Source organism: Elephas maximus, chromosome 13, assembly GCF_024166365.1.
Source record: "Elephas maximus indicus isolate mEleMax1 chromosome 13, mEleMax1 primary haplotype, whole genome shotgun sequence".
Classification (NCBI taxonomy): Eukaryota; Metazoa; Chordata; class Mammalia; order Proboscidea; family Elephantidae; genus Elephas; species Elephas maximus.
Genome location: NC_064831.1, coordinates 59,828,370 through 59,842,536, shown reverse-complemented (window position 1 = coordinate 59,842,536; position 14,167 = coordinate 59,828,370).

Below are 14,167 nucleotides of genomic sequence, written 5' to 3'. Positions count from 1 at the left end.
GGCATCAGGAAGTCATTCGCCTCTCTAAGCCTCAGTTTCCCCATATGTGCTCTGAGGGTCTAACCTAGCTTTCCTGGGCTGCCTTTTCTGGTCCTGACCTGAGCTTTCCCTCTCCTGCTTTTTCAGAGGGAAGCAAGCCCCGCTCGACAGGAAAACAGGCTTGGAGAAGAGGGAAGCTTAGCAAATGGAAAATTAATTCTGGGCGGTAAAGAGCAGAGGCTGTTGTTTGTGATGTATAACTTACTCTTTGTGTCAAACTGTGTACTGTGTATATCAGTCGGATGGCACGAAAACCGAGATCTATTACTTAGAGTTTAATCTGTTCTCTGCGTTGGAGAAGGGAGAGGGAGGGGAGAAAAGACGACAACTTTAATCACAGGCCCAACTCAGAGATGTCAAGCTGCTCTCGGCTGTGTTAGTAAAATGATGTCGTATTACAGGCTTCCCAGACAGCTCCCCACACTGCAGCTTTATCTGCCGAGCCGTAAATTAGCACACCTACTTTACGCTCTTCAGGTAAAACCAGTAATTTAGCTGAAAAATACACACACTGCACACAGAGCAAGTGAGGGGGTGAGCTCAGGAGAGGGGGCCGCTCCCCGGAAGCAAGGAACAACTAAAAACGTGTAAACCGGGATGAAAACGACACCTCCTGTCATTAGCGTGTGGGCCCCTGGTGCAAGCCCCACAGCCTGCCCACCTTCCCTTCTACCTGCCTCAGCGCCTGCCCCCTACCCGCCACCCCTTCTGCCATGAACCGTAAATTACATGCTGACACCTTTAATTTGTGCAAAGTATGCCTGGCTGCGCCTGGCACCAGCAGCCGGCTGCTATAATAAGGTCAATCTATATTCATTGTCGCAGCACTTGATGTGCCAGGTAACACAGAGAGGCAGCGCCGCAGCGGCTTCTCCAGGCTGGGGGTAGGGGCGGGGGCGGGGTGCCCACCGCCGCGCAGTGCAGCCTGGCACCAGTGGGTTCATCACTTACGCGTGGCATGAGCGATGTTATGATTTAGCTAATCACCGTCAGTTACTCATCCTATCGCTGCCTGGAGACAGCTGCTGCACTTGCGCCTGCCTGTCCCAGCCAGAAAGCGAGGCCCTGCCTGCCCCAGGCCACAGCGACTCCATTCAATGGGTCTGGTGGGTCTTTCTGGGTAGTGACCTCAGGTGGGTACGTGGCCCCAGAGGAGTATAGACCCCCTAGCCTCACGAAGGAGAAGCTACCAGGAGCGTTTCACAGGAAAGGGTATAAACTTGATGTCCCTTTGCATCCCGAGGCCATCTCAGCCAATGTCACTCAGCGTGGCACAGTGGGGCAAGCCCAGGCTTTGAAGTCATGGAGTTACGGGTTCTGCTTCCAGCTCTGGCTCTTTCAAGCTGTGAGAGCTTAGTCGGGCCATTTGACCTCTTTGGACCGCAGTTTCTTCGTCTATAACACGGGGGAACACCACCATTCCTTGTAGGAAGAGTGTAAGGATGCAAAACCATACATGCACATCGTTCTGGGGTATGTTTGCACGTGTCGTTGTGTTGTTGTATGCCATCAAGTTGATTCTGACTCACAGACTCTGTATGGCAGAGTAGAACTTCCCCATAGGGTTTCCTAGGCTGTAATCTCTACAGAAGCAGATCGACAGGTCTTTTCTCCTGAGGAGACACTGGTGAGTTCTAACTGCCAAAATTTGGTTAGCGGCCAAATGCTTTAGCCATTGTGCCACTAGAGTTCCTAGTAGTCTGCACATACCCGTTGCTATTTAGTCGATTCTGACTCATAGCGACCCTATAGGACAGAGTAGAATTGCTCCATAATGTTTCCAAAGAGCAGCTGGTAGATTTGAACTGCCAACCTTTTGGTTAGCAGCCAAGCTCTTAACCACTACTCCACCAGGGCTCCAGTCTGCATGTAGGAGGCTCTTAATCAATGGTAGCTAGCATTATTGGAGCCATAGTGGGTCCATCACATATGTTATTAGATATATGCCTGTTTTCAATGGGGAATTCAGACCCAAAAGGCTCCTAATGGGTGGTGCTGGGAGCTATGGATGAGCCCATTTGAGACAAACCCCATCTGCATGAGGCTGTGTTGAAACAAGCCTCAGCTCCTGAGATGTTTGAGGTGGAGAAGACCCAAAAAGCATTTCATGCATGGCTGAGAGGGGCAGACAAAGGCAGGGATGGCTGAAACCTGTGGTAGGTGGAGAACCAAGTTCTCAACCTCAACATATCACTTGGAATCAAAAGATGAGGCAAAAGTGGCCCCAGCTCATAGAGGTGAAGGGACGTGGAGATTGTTTCACCCAACCCTTCATGCTAGCGATAGGAACCCGAATACAGAGAGGGAACTGACTTGTCAGTGTCACCCAGCCAGTGAGGGGCAGAACTGGGATCCTGACTGGGACTTCTAACTTCACATTTCTTCCCACTGCCCCACAGGATACCCCAAAAATGGACAGATGCCCATCAGTCTCTCAGGCGGATGCCCTTGGGATAGTAAGTCACCTTCACCCCTCTTTGCGGGAGCTCGGTCAATGAATACATACCGTATATTCTCAGCTTCGTTCATAGCCCTGTGGACAGTTAGAGGAAAAGGGCCGAACCCAAGGCCTTTTGCTGATCCTCAGTTTCCTTATAAGCACATGGAGCCAACAACATCTGCTTCTCAGGGCTGATGAGAGGATTAAGTGATAAAGCTGTGTACCCACTTGGCACATGGGTAGGCCAGAAGCAGGATCTGCCTTTCCCTTACAGTCAACAAGCTTAGAGTCTAAAGGGGTGGCTGGACTGACGGCACAGGAAAGGTCATCTAAGTCCAGGTGCATGAAAGCAGCCAAGTTAAATCATGAACTCTGCGACCTAGAAACAGCCTCAGCAAACCCCTCACTGTCCCAGCAGCCTGCTAGCTCATCCCACTGCCACGCTTTGTTTACTCTGCTCCATCTCCCGGGACTGCCCTTCCCAATTTCTTGTTGTTGTTAGCTGTCTTGAGTCTTTTCCAACTCATGACAATCCCACGTACAACAGAACGAAACATTGCCCAGCCCTGCATCATCTTCACCATCATTGGCCAGCTCAAGTCCATTGTTGCAGCCACTGTGTGTTCTGAGTGCCTTCCGACCTAAGGGGCTCATCTTCCAGTACTATATAGGACAATGTTCTGTTGTGATCCATAGGGTTTTCATGGCTAATTTTTGGAAGTGGATTGCCAGGCCTTTCTTTCTAGGCTGTCTTAGTCTGGAAGCTCCACTAAAACCTGTCCCCCAAAGGTGACCCTGCTGACATTTGAAATACCACTGGCACAGCTCCCAGCATCATAGCAACATGAAATCCACCACAGCACGACAAACTGACAGGTGGTGGTCCCAATTTCTCACAGCTCTCCAAATCAGCCCAATCTCCCAGGTACCTCTCACTTCCTTCAGGAATCCTTGTCTCACTCCTCAGGTATCCCTCATTTCAGCCTGTCAACAGCACGTACCACCCTTTCTGACTGCCAAATGCAGCTCATTTTCTGCGCATATTTGGCCCCAGATCAGGACTCAGGAGGCAGGAGCACTGGGAGGTGAGCAATTATCTAAAAGCTGAGCAGCCTTAGGACTCTCTGGGTCTCAACTGTCTCATCTGCAAAATGGGCAGGCAAAGGTGGCTATAGGGCGTTCCTGGCTGCCCCTGGCATACCATTCACCAGCCTGGGCAAATCGACCAGAAAAGCCTTGGTTCCGAAGGGGCCACAAGGGCCAGGCTAATGGGCATCTCCATGGAAACCAGAGCCACCAGGTTGAATTTTAATTTAATTTAAAAAATACAAATCTTCACCCACCTGGGCTGTTGCCCTGGGATTTCTTCCCACTGCAACGTAAACACACCTGTGAGGCCCCCTCCCGTGGGCTTATGCTTGCCCTGCCTCTGCCCAGTCGCTTTCTGCTCCCTGCCCCTGAAGGCCAACTCAGGACTTGCTCCTCCGTGCATCTCCCCATGTATCACAATTACCCAGACACCTGTGCCACGGGCTCCTGCCAAACCACGGCGCAGCTTCCAGTGCTCAATCGCCCTCAAAATGCATTTCATCTCTTACCTGCAAAAATTGGATGGTGCGGAGGGCGGGGCCTCGCCCTGTAAGTGGGGCCATCAGCCTCACACCACCAACTGGTGGTTTCTCTTGGCTGGAGGCTCCAACCCCATCAGCCCAGAGCAAGACCAGCGAGCTCCTGCCTGGCTAAGCCTAAGGCGGGCCCCACACCTCTTCCACTTCATCTGCATCACCACCTCACAAGCGACCTTGACACCATTTTGCTGCTGATGAACCAGACATTAGAAGGACATGGGGTTGGTGCCTCCCCACAGAAACCGAGGCCTCCAGCCCCTATGGGCTCCACCCTCTCAGCTCTGGGAACCTTGAGTCTGTCCTCAGTAAACATCCTATATTCTCAGTGTCTATTCTAAATGAGACCTTCTTACCCTAATTAATACCTCACTGTCCCCTGACAGCACTGCTTTCCTCCCTCCTATCTAGAGGAGGTTGTTTTCTCTTCCACACCTCACATACCATGGGGCCTGGAGGTGGTGGGGGTGTCCTCCTAGCTAGTTCCCCATTACCCCTCGCAACAAACGACTCCTCCCTCGCCTTTAGCTGTCCAGGTCCTCTGAATTTCATGCCAAGAAACCACCTCTCCCCACTCCCTGTTGCTGGGTCTCCCACTGCCCCCAGCCACATCCCTCCCTCACTCATTGCAGACTTAACTGACCCTCACTCTCTGTCTTCCTCTCCGCCCCCATCCCTATCATTGTCATTCTCAATGGCTTCAATGTCTACTTGGAGGATCTATCCAACATTGGGGCCTCTCTGCTCCTCCACCTGGTTGTCTCCAACCATCTGCTCCTTAGCCTCACTCACCCATCTACCCCCATAGGCCACTTTCAACCTGACCATCATAGAAACTGCACCATCTACAAAATCCCCACCTTGAGCATCCCACCTGGTGACCACCTGCCACCATTTACCCTTCCAGCTTTCCAGTTATCCCTTGGCCTCATCCGGCACTCCAGCTCACCAACCCCATAATTCCCCTCCACTGCTCTCACATCCATCTTTCATTCTCTTTTCTTCCTTCATCATACTTAGAAGTCATGCCCAACCTTGGCTAAATCCAACTCCCACGCCCTGGATGCCTGCGTCCAAGCAGGAAAATATGGCTAGAGAGAAAATTGACTTTCCTCTACATTTGTAGCCTGGACTTTCAAGTGGGCACTGACGGTGCTCAGCAGCACCACCACAGTCGTTTCATTGTGCACTTTCCCATCCTCCAAACAACCAGCTCATCCTTGCTCCTCTCCACACATCCCTCACCACCCCAGTCTTGCTGGCTTTAAGAAAACGGTATCAACCTGAAAGAGCTGCCTTGTCTTTCGCTCCTGAAACCCGGCAACCCTCCCATGTTTGCCCTCACTCTCTGCCTCCTTCTGCTCCTGTGGATGAAGATCCCTGCTCCACCCAAGGCCACCCCTCCATGTGGGTCCTAGGTCCCACTTCTCTCACCTACTCAAGGACCTGGATCCTATGGTATCTTCTCTTTCTGCTCCCTCATCTTCTCCCTCTCCACTGGGCCACCCACATCAGGATGCAAGCATGTTCTAGGATGTCGTGTATTAGACCAAAAAGTCCACTGATCTGCACACTCTCTCCAGCTTCCATCCCATTTTTCTGCTCCTGATCACTGCAGAACGTATTTAAAGGATTGTCTGCAGCTTCTGTCTCCACTTTCTCACTGGACATTCTGTCCACATGGCTCCACTAACTCAGCTGTTGTGAGTCATCACTGACCTCTAAGTGACCAATTCAATAGTTGCTTTCCTGTTCCCCTTACTTGGCCTCTGAACAGGGTTTGCCACAGTTGCCCCTGCTCCCTGAAACATTTTCTGTGAGTGGCTTCCATGGCTGCTCACTCTCCTGGCTGTCCTCTCTCACTATTTGCTTCTCCTCTGTCTGTTTTTCAAACTCTGCCTCCATTTTCCAGCCTCCTTTAATAGGATTGTCTCAGGGCTGGCCCAGGCCCCTTTTTCTTCCTATCTCTCAATTGTGCCTGGATGATCTCATTCTGCCCAATGGCATTATGTGCCAGCTGTCTGACATTGACTCCTAAATCTCCATCCCCAGCCCTAGCCTCTCATCAGAACACCAGACTCATGTATTCAACTGCCTACTTGATGTCTGCAAGAGAATGACGAGGGGCCATCTCGAAATCCATACAGCTACAACTGAACTCTTGATTTTCCCTTTCAAACCTGTTCCTCCTCTCTCTATTCCCAGGCTTCTCCTCTTCTGTAAATGGCACCTCCACTACCTGCTCAGGTGCTTAAGCAAAAATCTCAGTGTTACCACCCTTACCATGAAATCAGAAGAAATGGATACCATTACTGAACATTTTGATCAGGGACCCAGTAGATGGATCTTGATCAAAAGGAGGAAAATTGTGGAACGGGATGCCAAACTCTTATTGAAAACCAGAATTACTGGACACATTGAGAATGGAGGAAACTCTGAATCTATTGCTTAGCAACAACTCTTAAATATTGAAACCAAAACTATCCCATGAAGTCATCTTTAAACTGAACAACTGTTTAGCACAATAGTGTCTGCCTTGAGTATTGCATCCTTTCAGATAATTAAATATATGAGATCAAAATGACAACAGTAACCCCAAAGCATAGATGAGAACTTTAAGGGGCAAAGGGTCTGAATTAACTGTGATGAAACAATATGGACAAAGACAGTGAGAATGGTGATAAAATATAAAGTATGTAACCATTGTCAATCAACTGTACATGTAAAAATTATTGATTGGGTATATGTTTTGTTGTACATATCTTCAGCAAAAAAAAAAAATTACTTTCAGTGTTATCCCTAATTCCTCCTCTTTCATCCCCTACATCCAAGCTATCAGCAAGTCTTTGATGACCCACCTCCAAACCATCTCAAACCCACCCTCTTCCCTCCATTTCCCCTACTGCCACCCTGTCTTGGCCACCTCACCTCTCAGCTGGGCTAAAGCAATGATGCCCAAAACCAGTCTGCTGCTTCCAGTCTTGCCACTCAAAATCCACCCTCCACGCAGCAGCCAGAATCATCTTTTTACAACTCAAATCATGTCACTTCCCTACTCGAAACCCTTCAATGGCTTCCCCCCCATTTAAAATAGAATGGAAGCTTCTCACCCCACTCACAGCCCTGCTATCAGGAACCCAGGCTCCTTCTCCTTACTGCTCAGCCACCCTTGTCATGTTTTCTGCTTTATGCTCAGGTGATGGTTGCTGTAGGCATCCCATAGGCATTCTAAGTCAGAGGAACAAAATGAGCAAAGAGCAAAAAGGGGCCTACCTGCTCAGCTTAAACCATTTGCATCACAAAAATAGTAACTTTTCAGGGATCCCTCCACACTAGACTGACACTAACAGCTCATTGGTTAGATCATGCCACATGGACATGCATGCCTTTAAGGGAATATAAGAAATTTAGGGTTTTTTGTTTATTTTTTAAGGCAAGCATATTGTTGCCCTTAATAAGAGTGAGGTTACATAGTAAAGGAGAAAGGGAAATGGAACTGTCAGCCTGCCAGTGCTGCCCAGCTAGACTGGAGGCTCCATGACATCAGGACCACTCCCTCTCTTCTGGCTTAGGATCTGACTAGGAAGTCCCGTGTTCAGCAAACAACTATTGAGGAGCTCTCCTTTGCCAGGCCCCTGGCTTGGTCCAGCACTAGAAAGATGAACCAGACATGTGTCATACCCTGGAGAGGCTCAGTAAGGTTGGGAGAGAGACCACTAGCTCACTGTGGTACATGGGGTGTAGGATAGGTGGATGCAGAGGGGCTATAAGGATACAGAAACAAGATCCATGAGTTCTCCCCAAGAGACGGGAGCAGCTCTGCAGAGATGAGCCTTGAAGTGTGAAGATGAGAAAGGCCAAAGAGAGAGGAGGGCAGCATGGCCAAAGGCCTGGGGATGTGACCGTGCACCCCTGGCTTGGGAACTGGTGGGCAGTGGAGTGTGGCTAGAACCCGAGAGGAGGTGAGGGTGGAGGAGGAGGGGAGAAGGGCAGCTCAGGTGGAAAAGACAGTTGGAGCTCACCTGCGAAGGGCCTTGGATGTCATATAACAAGTTTGGCCATTTACTGTAGCAGTCATCAAAAGGTTCTCAACAGAGAGGACAGTATGATCAGGTTGTGTTTCAGAAAGGATATTCTGGCAGTGGTAGGTGGAGAGGGTTGGAGGTCAAGAGATGGAGGCAGGGAGACAATGAGAAGAGCATCAAGGTGGTGCAGGTGAGAAATCAGGAAGACCTGGCTGAAGCCAGTTGGTAGAGACAGAGAAGGGATGGATTCAGAAGACAGAGGAGAGAGACTGGAATCATCCGGACCGATGGACTAATCGGCATTTCCAGCATCGGGAAAGATCAGGTCCTGACCGTTCTCTCTGCCTGGACACTCTTCTCCTCCCGCCCCTAATAGGCTCCTTTATTATCAGGTGCTTTTCCATCATGAAAATGACCACACTGAGTGATTCTACGTTTGCTTGGTGACTGCCTTTCCTCCCATAGCTGCGAACCCCATGTTGGAGGCCAGGGCATGCCTGATTTTCCCATCTGTGCACTCCTAGCACCAGCTCCCTGGCCTGCCCATCACTGGAAAGGATGGGCAGATGCAGGGTGGAGGATGGGCTGGAAAGGAGCAAGGGGCCAGGTTGTGGGAAGTGTAAATGCCATTCTCATAGCTCAGATTTTACCCTACAGATACCAGGGAGATACTAGAGGATTTGAAGTTCAGAAGTGTTATGGTCTGCTCTGTGTTAGTGATAAATCCCTCTGGCAGCCCTGGAAGACGAATTGGAATAGAGCAAGACTGGAAGAAGAAGGACAGTCAGGAGTCAGTTCCAATAGTCAGGCAAGAGAGGGTGAGCCCTAGAATTGGAGAGTGGAGAAGGAAGAGAGAAGAAACAGCTTCAGAAGTACTAAGATGGCAAGATGTGATGATAAACTGGAAGATGGGCAATTGGTTGCTGACTTATGCATCTGGGAAGATGGCTTTATTTGCTGAGATGGAGCTGCAGGTGGGTAAGGATGCCGTGATGAACTTCATTTTGGACATGTTGAGTTTGGGGTGCCTGTGGGACATCCTGGGGAGAAATACCACAGACTGGCAGTTGAATGTTTGAGTTTGAAGCTTGGTGGAGCCTGGGACTTGAGATAGAGGTTTGAGAGTCATTAGCAAGGAGTGGCTGTGACCATAATGGATGGCAGATCAGGGAATCACCAAAAAGGTCAAGTTGAGAAAAGCAGCAGCTCAAGGATGGAGCCATGACAAGTGCTCACATTTGAGAGTCTGCAGAGGAAAGAGATCCTTCAAAGAGACAGAGGAGGAAAGGAAACCAGGACAGAATGGTGTCCCAGATGCCAAAGAAGAACGTTCAGGAAGGATGGTGGTCAATGGGATCAAAATCAACGGCAGGTAAGAGAAAGGCTAGAAATCTTCACTGGGTTTGGTGGCATGGAGGTCATTGGTGACCTTTGCCAAAGCTGTTCCCATAGAGTCAGGGGGGTGGAGGGAGCCACATCACTCTGGGGTGAGAATAAGTCAGGAGTAAGAAAGCAGAAGCAGCCTGATTACTTAGTTATGACTTGGTTATAACTGATATTCCACCTTTTTCCAGTAAGGAGCACTGTCTCAACTATAAAACAGAGATCGTTGTTGTTGTTAGGTATCATCCAGTTGATTTCCCAGAGGGTTTCCTAGGTTGTAATATTTAGGGAAGCAGGCCCAAGGAGCATCTAGGTGGATTCAAACCACCAACCTTTCAGTTAGCAGTTGAGCCACCAGGGCTCCTAAAATAGAGATTACAGTGAATCAGATGACAGAACGTACATCAAGAGCCTACAACCCTACCAGGCACACGGTGCTGCTCAGTACATATTACATGCATCTTCTATTAATTGGAATATATCCAATAAGGCTATTAAAAGAGAAAACTAAAAGCCATGAACAAATAAAAATACATATTACAATGTAGGCTAATACAATTACTAAAATCGAGCATTTTGCTACATTCTGGTAATGCTTCCTGGTATTTTGATCATTTCCTTATGCTTCTTGGTAACCAAGGCATAAAGGGAAACTTTGGATCTCACTGATTAATGAAAGGAAAAATATCGCTATTTCAAGAGATCTCAATGTCCACCCCACCACCACCCCTGGCCAGGACTGAAATATTACAGGCATTTGTCTTAGTGACTCTTCTACATGAGTCATTGAATAGCATAAAGGACAATGCAGAATGCCAATGGCTGTTTTACAACAGGATGCAAAGACACGTTCATTCCATAACCATTTCTGGTGGTGATTCTAGAAGAAACGTGAGAGAAAATCAATAAAACCTAACTCGAGAAAGGCTTTCTGTTGGTAGTGAAGCTAACAATGAGTGAAGCTAGATATGAAGACTTGCAGGGTAAAACTTAGAATTCCTAAAACACTGTTCAGTTGGCGATGCCTGTAGGGTCTCCGGGGGGAGACGTCCAGGAGGTGGTCGGCCATGTTCTCTCAAACTTGGTGGAGAGGTCAGGATGGAGGTATTGATCTGGGCATCATCCATAGAGGTATAGTGAGTGATATGGTGGCCGGTGTGCAGTGGCCAGGGAACCTGTGGAGCCCAAGGGAATGCTGCCTCATAAGCATCCCATTTTCCCAGGGCCCACTCAAGTACCCCGAGGAGCAGACCGCAGCTGGGAGTATTTTTAGTGGTAGGGCAGGAACTAGAATTCATATCTTCTGACTCCCTGCCAAGTGTACTGGCCATTGCCCAGGACCGTCCTCTGTTTGGGGGAGGGAATACAGAGCTGGACATTCATCAGAGGGCCTGGCTGAGAATTTCCTGGCTTTGTGGCCTTGGATAAATTGCATAATCTCTCGGAATCTCAGATAAAAATGTGACAGTCCCTTCCCTGCCTTCCTCACAAGGTTATTGGGAGCAGAAGAGAGGGGAAAGGGTGGTTTGAGAGGGCTTTAGTCTGTACCCACCCCTACCTGAATGCGCAGGAAATTGAACGTACAGCCGAGTGCATTACCCATTGCACCTCCCAGAGACCCTCCCCTAAAAAAAAAACCCTGGCCGTGTCAAATTCACAACAATCCAAATGGAAACAGTGGGCTCTGGTTTGCTGAACCTCAGACCCACCCATGTGGATATTCAGGACCTGTCTCTGATTGGGAGGTCAGCTATGATGAGCCATGTGACAGCTAACACACGTGGGTGATTGGGACTTTGTGCTTCGGAGCTGATTACAACTATCCAGGGAACAGTGATACCCCTGGCCAAGCCAGGGAGTGGGGCAGGTGGGCATTTGGGAAGGAAGAAGATGGTATCTAAGACTCAAACATGCTGCGTTCAATAAATCTGTGGGGATTTCAGGTGAGAGGCCCTGGAGGAAGCTACACTTCTAGGCCCAGACCCCCCAGCAGGCCGTATCTACCCCCGTCCGCATAGAGGTAGATACGGAAGCCATAAGTTACCCTTTCAAAGGGAATCTCAGAACTAAAAACGTGGAAGACTCTAATAGAGAGATGGCTGTTAGGCATCAAGGGGGCTGAGGAAGATTTTAGGAGATTTGGGAGCTCCTATAGGGTCGCTATGAGTTGGAATTGACTTGACTTCAATGGGTTTGGTTTTGGATTATGCACATCAGAAGAGCCCCAGTGGCTCAGTGGTTAAGCGCTCAGCTGCCAACTGAAAGATCAGCCCTTTGACCTACCAGCTGCTCCACAGGAGAAAGATGTGGTAGTCTGCTTCCAAAAGATTTCAGCCTAGAAATCCCTATGGGGCAGCTCTACTCTGTCTTATAGGATAGCTGTGAGTCGGAATCAACTCTCCTGTAGAATTTGCAGCACACCCAGTGGCCCAGGCTGGCCTGGGTTGGGCCCTCAGCGGGTATGGCTCTGGGTACTTGACATAGGAGAGTCTGCAGAAAGCAGCCTTGCATTAGGTTGGAGAGCCTCACTGGCTGGATCCTTTAGACATAGCATCTCTTCACACCACCGCCTGGATGGCTGTGCTCAGCAATCATGTGTTTAAAAAGCAATAAGACTAAATGCTTTTCCGTTTCCCCTTTGAGAGACCATGTATGATAAATGATAGGCAATTTCATGGTTGGAGTTTCAATTTCCGAAAATATTAGTGCTATTCCCCAAGCTCCACTTCCGAGATAAATTCTTTTTGGCAGCCTCCTCCGTTGTCTCCTAATTTCCTGATTCTGAATGTATTTGGAAATTTCATCAGCTCAGCCCCAGCATCCACCTGGCAGGTCTGCCTTGGAAAGGGTGTTACGCACCTCTATGACTTCAGGTTCTTTTTACATTTGCTTCAAGTCAGTGGGTATTTATTAAGCACCTTCTGTGCTAGATGCTATTACGGTAGCCGTAAGGGAGCTACAATCAATTAGTCAACAAACATCTATTGTCCCTTCAAGCTCAAAGCGACAACTGGATAATTCCTCTCCAATACTCCATGATTGTTTCCCCATTTCAAAGTTTAGGAAAACTGAGGCACATACAGCTAACCTAGTAAATTCAGGACGGACCAAAGCGGATGGGGCAAAGTGGGAGAGGGTGAACATTTATTGAGTACCTACGATGGATGAGGCACTAGACTGAAATCTTTGTCTGATCTCCCTGCACAAGAGTCTAAATTATTTATCTTCACAAAATTCAAGAAAGGCATTATCCCATTTTACAGATGTGGGAACTAAGGCTCAGAATGTTTAAGCAGCCTACTCAAGGTTTCTCTTTCCATTGAATCACACTTCCTCTCTTGATGTTGGCAGGCCAGATGGTATCCCAACAGTCCTCTTCAACCCATGGGAGTGCCTTTGTTTGAAAATATCAAAGCATCAGGTCAACCAGTAGAAAGAGACTACCTTTGGGAGCAAGACAGAATGACGAAAACTAAAGACACAAGGGAAAGATTAGTCTAAAGGACTAATGGACCACATCTACCACAGCCTCCACCAGACTGAGTCCAGTACAACTAGAGGGTACCCCGCTACCACTGCCAATTGCTCTGACAGGGATCACAATAGAGGGACCCAGACTAAGCTGGAGAAAAATGTAGAACAAAATCCTAACTCAGAAAAAAAAAAAAAAAACAGATTTACTGGCCTGACAGAAACTGGAGAAACCCTGAAAATATGGCCCCCAGACACCCTTTTAGCTCAGTGATAAAGTCACTCCCAAAGTTCACTCTTCAGCCAAAGATTAGACAGGTCCATAAAGCAAAATAAGACTAAAGAGGCACACCAGCCCAGGCTCAAGAACAAGAAGGCAGAAGGGAACAGGAAAGCTGGTAATAGGGAACCCAAGGTCGAGAAGGGGGAGTGTTGACGTGTCGTGGGGTTGTTAACCAATGTCACAAAACAATATGTGTACTAATAGTTTAATGAGAAACTAGTTTGTTCTGTAAGCCTTCATCTAAAGCACAATAAAAAAGAAGATTAACTTGCCTTTGCAACTTTCTCTCCCATTACGCAGCCTCCTCTGCCTGTCACCAGCCCTAACCTTAGGCTCCCTCTTAAGTTTCCCAGGCTGGTGTCCTCGTTGCATCAACAACACTCAGGCCCATTCCCCACTTTCTCGAACATTGTCGCTGTCTAGGAGTGCCCTCCTGCTTCTTTCTCTGTAACCAAATCCTCTCCTTCATGGATCAGCTTACATCTTCAGGCCAGTATCTCTTCTGTCTACCATTCACTCATCCGTTTTAAGGGCCATCTCATGCCGGGATGACATTTCCTTCTCTTATGATCTCTCCTACATGGCTAGCAAAAGACCGTACACAAAGCAGGTATGCCAAAAATCTTGGGGAGAGCCCTGGAGTGAAATGTGATGGAAGGGGACAAAATGAGTTGAAATTTCTGAGAATGGGGCAGAAAGGGATGAACTGGAAAATAATGTAACAGAGTACAGCTAAGAAAAATAGCACAGCCCAGATTAACAGAAGTAGGAAGGAAAAAAACAGAATGGAATGGAATAGGATAGAAAAATGTGGGGCAGCAGCATTTGGAACAGATGGTAATAGGGTCGGGACAGAACTGGACAGATTTAAACAGGATGGAACAGAGTATGTGAAGGAACA